The 5,000-nt window shown below is 47.8% G+C and overlaps 1 long non-coding RNA gene across 1 annotated transcript; it reads right to left on the reverse strand.

The window, feature by feature from the left end:
* Positions 1-4,737: 4,737 nt before the first annotated feature.
* LOC306828973 lies at positions 4,738-4,944 on the reverse strand. The gene is made up of 2 exons (XR_013779818.1): positions 4,855-4,944; positions 4,738-4,820 (listed from the first exon to the last, which is right to left on the reverse strand). It is a non-coding gene; the product is annotated as an uncharacterized lncRNA (long non-coding RNA).
* Positions 4,945-5,000: the final 56 nt, after the last annotated feature.

Genomic DNA, 5,000 nt, shown 5'->3' on the forward strand with positions numbered 1-5,000 from the left:
AGGATGTTTACATTTACAAAATAAGGTGCAGGATGTTGTATTTACAAAAGAAGGTGCAGGATGTTGTATTTACAAAAGAAGGTGCAGGATGTTTACATTTACAAAATAAGGTGCAGGATGTTTACATTTACAAAATAAGGTGCAGGATGTTTACATTTACAAAATAAGGTGCAGGATGTTTACATTTACAAAGAAGGTGCAGGATGTTTACATTTACAAAGAAGGTGCAGGATGTTTACATTTACAAAATAAGGTGCAGGATGTTTACATTTACAAAATAAGGTGCAGGATGTTTACATTTACAAAAGAAGGTGCAGGATGTTGTATTTACAAAATAAGGTGCAGGATGTTTACATTTACAAAATAAGGTGCAGGATGTTGTATTTACAAAATAAGGTGCAGGATGTTGTATTTACAAAATAAGGTGCAGGATGTTGTATTTACAAAATAAGGTGCAGGATGTTGTATTTACAAAATAAGGTGCAGGATGTTGTATTTACAAAAGAAGGTGCAGGATGTTGTATTTACAAAAGAAGGTGTAGATATTTATAGATATAAAACAAGAGCTGTGTGTGAGATCACTGTACAGATAAATATATTGCACGTTTCTTGATGTTATATTGTCTTTATCGTCCAGAGCGATAACCCAGTTTGGGGGGTTTGAGGGGGAATGAGGGGATTATTTTGTAGTGTTCAAGAGTCTTATGGCCTGAGGGAAGAAGCTGTTACAGAACCTGGAGGTTCTGCTATGGAGGCTGCAGAACCTCTTTCCAGAGTCCAGCAGTGGAAACAGTCCTTGGTGGGGGTGGGAGGAGTCTCTGCTGATGTTCTGAGCCCTGGTCTCCCGGAAAGGAGGAAGAAGAGTCCTGATGATCTTTTCCACTGTCCTCACCGCTCTCTGCAGAGACGTCCAGTCTGAGGCACTGCAGGCTCCAGACCAGACAGAGATGCAGTTGGTCAGGAGGCTCTCTATAGTGTCTCTGTAGAAGGTGGTGAGAATGGGGGTGGGAGGTGTGCTCCTTTCATCCGGCGCAAAAAGTGCATGCGCTGCTGAGCTCTTTTTACAAGAGCTCCGGTGTGTAAGGACCAGGTCAGAGTGTCAGTTATCTCACTCGCTCCACTGCTGTGCCGTTGATGAGGAGTGGAGTGTGGCTGGACTGGTGCCTCCTGAAGTCGACAATGATCTCCTTGGTCTTGTCGACGTTCAGGACCAGGTTGTTGGTTCTGCACCAGTCCACCAGATGATTCACCTCCTCTCTGTAGTCCATGTCGTTGTTGTCACGGACGAGGCCCACTACTGTTGTGTCGTCCGCAAGCTTCCCAATGTGGTTAGTAGTGGACCTGGTGCGGCAGTCATGGGTCATCAGTGTGAACAGTAGCGGACTCAGGGAGATGGCACTGGAGGTGTTGTCGCCCACCTGCACAGACTGGGGTCTGTCTGTAAGGAAGTCCAGCAGACAGTTACATAGGGGGGTGCTGAATCCAAGGGGGGCCAGTTTGCTCACCAGGTGCTGCGGGATGATTGTGCTGAACGCTGAGCTGAAGTCCAGAGACAACATCGTTGTTGTTCGTTGTTGAAACAGTGTTAGCCTCTTGATGCTAACTACTTCATCTGGAACAGATGGTTTCAGCCACATTTCTGTGGGAAATATAACGCAACAGTCCCTCATCTCCCGTTTTGTATTTAATCCCAGCTTCAGATAGTCCAGTTTGTTCTCCAGGGAGCGGACATTTGACAGCAGGATGGAAGGAAGCAGTGTTCTGTGAAGATTAGCTTTTAACTTGGCTGTTAGCCCCGCTCGGCATCCCCGCTTCTGCTTCCGGTCACACCGCTTACGTCTCCTCTGCTGACGGACACCACTGTTACGAGGCTCCGCTGCTTCACAGGCTGCTGGGTGAAGCCGGCGTAGTATTAGACTTAGACTGAACTTTATTGATCCTTTTGGGAGGAACTCCGAGTCGACCAAGGAGTTCCAGAGTATGCACATCTATTGGTTTAAAACGGTTTGATTCATCGAGATCTAAACTTGCCTGGCGGTCGTAAGCTATTTTGGAGTCTCTGCAGCCACACACACACTCACACACACACACACACACACATGCAGCCTTGAACCAGATTCCTGGTGAGCTGGTGCTTAGCAGGTCTGATGTGGTTTCTGTCAGGAGGAGGACTGGTTAAAGGATTACTTCACAGTCAACAAGTGGAGCTTCATGTAAATCACCTTTAACCAGGAGTGTGTGTGTGTGAGACAGGAGAGGAGGCGATGAATAATAAGACTTAAAGTTAAAGTGAGGCTGGGGGAGGAGGGGGGGGGGTGAGGGGGGTGATGTGGTTAACAGCGACAGCAGAGGAACAACATTATTTGAAGTCAGAGCTGTCTTTACTTCAAGTTGAGAGCGTGCGTCTCCATAAGCCCTGAGCTCGCCTCTAAAGCACGAGGAAGTCTAGAAAGCTCGCTTTGAGTCAGCCTCCGAGAAACCAGGAGCCTAATCTACCCCCCCCCCCCCTCCCCCCCCCAGCACCACAAAGAGCCTGGGAAGAGTGTTTGTGATGCTAATTCTGCACCAATAAATATGCAACACAATTTTCAGACGCTTTAAGAGAGGAGGAGAGACGTGGAGCGGAGTGGTGATGGAAAAAGAAGCGCTGCTCGAGGGCGCTGCCAGGAGGGAGCAGACTAATCCTTTAACAGAGCGTGTGGAGGAACAGGAAATTAGAACACGCCGCTGATCAAACGGCTGAATAGAAGGAAGAGCAGCCAATCTCAGGTGTTAAAGCATTACCTGGTGACCGTGCCGAGGCTTAGCTTTGCTCATCCCGTGTCAGATGGATGACTCCCGAGAGGCGACGTGATGCTGCGGGACGCCTCTTAACCCTGGAAACACCTCGGCCTTCATCAGTCAGCATGTTACATGGAAAGGCAGGATAGTGCTCGACGTGGTCAAACTTCAAAAGTGTGTAAACGTTTGGGCAGCTTCACAGCCTTCATGCAGAAGCTTTCAGCAGGAAAGGGTTAAGCTCGGCGGGATGCAGAAGTGGAAACAAGAGGAAGTGTAACAGCTGATTAGAGAAGAGAGAGAGAGAGAGGTGATAGAGCAAGGTGAGCCGTCACCACTACCTGACCGGTCAGAGTTCAAGCTACTCTGACTGAAACGTCTAAAGGTCTCTGCAGAAATCTAAGATGGCGTCAGAGTGTGACGTTGTTTAGAATCGAAGCAGAAACCTGAACAGTTTCATTAAAGTCGTACGACGACGTTAGAAATCTTAACCTTCAATGAACATCATGAACACTTTCTTTAAAGATCTTTATCTCTTCATTGTTTCATGAGATCCACAAACACTATGTGCTCTGAGCTGTGTTCTGCAGACGGCCTCATCATAATAAGATAAATGTCATGTTATCATCCAATGCAGACCGCTCAGACCGCTACCTCGTTAGCATGCTGCTAATAATGGAAGAGTCATTAAGGCTGCAGCTCTCTTTCAAATCACAGTTTCAAGACGAGCCAGCAGCCTTCATAAGAACATATTCAACGTGCATATTTTATAAATTAAAGGTTCCGAGGCCGTCTTTATGTGGAATCCAATCAAAACTCCATAAAGAGGTTTTGGAGAGACGCCGGCGTCTTCTCTCCGAGGAAGAGAAAAATGACTAATGGGTCTAAACTGGAGAGGGGGGGCATGAAAAAGAGGTTTAAACCTCATTTGAATAACCCAGATCTGAGATGATGTACTGCAGAGCGCAGAGCAGTGAGCGGCCAATCCGTCAATCGAGGAGCGAGGGGGGGTTAAAGAGGAGAGAATGGGCGAGCAGATGAAAGGAGGAGGGAGACGGGATGAAGATGAGGAGGCGGAGAGGCTGCAGAGGTGAGCGCCGAGGATGGAGAGGGAAGATGAGAGCAGAGCGAGGTGGCTGAAGGAGATAGCGGCTCAGGCGGAGAGAAGATTAAAGCCACTTCCGAACGCCGTGGCCCCATTAATGTTTAACAAAACGCCGAAGATGCCCCCCCTCCTACTGTGATCCCTTTGAACCCGCTCAGGGCCACACATCCACGCAGCAAGAAGACACTGGAGATGAAATATTTACCAAAGGCAATGATTTGTTTATCTCCTGACATGAATAAGTGTGTGCATGTTTTATTTATGCTCCATTGTTTGTGGCGCCAAATAAAACCGCCTTTGAATGTCAGCACTGACAGCCAATTATGGAAGTGTGATCCTTTTGAGCTGCCGTGTGTTTCAGCGCCAGCCTTTCGTGGCATCTCTCAAAGAAACCAGGAGCCCTCGTTTCTTCTGCCTGGAGGGGGGGGGACTCGTGTCACTGTTTTGCCTAATTGGCTGACACTGAGCCTTCACGATAGGAGGGGAGTGCTGAGGAGGAGGAGAACGGGAGGCCCAAAGGTACACACAGAGAGTTGGTAAAGAGCGAGCCACGCTGATCACAAGTGACGTTTAACCGTGTTGACAGAAATGCTACAGAGCATGTATGATGAGGGAGGCGGGGCACAAGAGTCCTCATGATGACCTGTCAGCACCAGGACCAGCAGGGGGCAGTGTGGAGTCAGTTAGTTCATAACACGTCGATGTGTTACCAGCCAAATACAAAAGTTCCACCGACTTCTCAATCCAGGACTTAAGGGGGGCCATGAAGAATCAGACCGGCAGCTCGCCATTTACCACTTTTGAGACAAGATGGAACGTAGCATCAGCTAACATCACCTCCTCCAGGTCCTCAATCAATCAATTCATCTTTATTTGTATAGCGTCAATTCATACCAGGTGTTATCTCGACACACTTTACAAAAAGCAGGTAAAGGTCCTCCATGTTTGTAGTTTATTACCCTCCCTGCTGCCCCCTAGAGGTCAATGTGAAGAAGGACGCTCATGATACATCAGGTAGAGGTGTAAAAAGTAGACCTTTGAGTCTGAGCACACGTCATGATGTGACCGGGAAAACTCTGACAACTGCTCACCATTCCTCCATACATGTGTCATGATA

Source organism: Symphodus melops (genome assembly GCF_947650265.1).
Source record: "Symphodus melops genome assembly, chromosome: 9".
Classification (NCBI taxonomy): domain Eukaryota; kingdom Metazoa; phylum Chordata; class Actinopteri; order Labriformes; family Labridae; genus Symphodus; species Symphodus melops.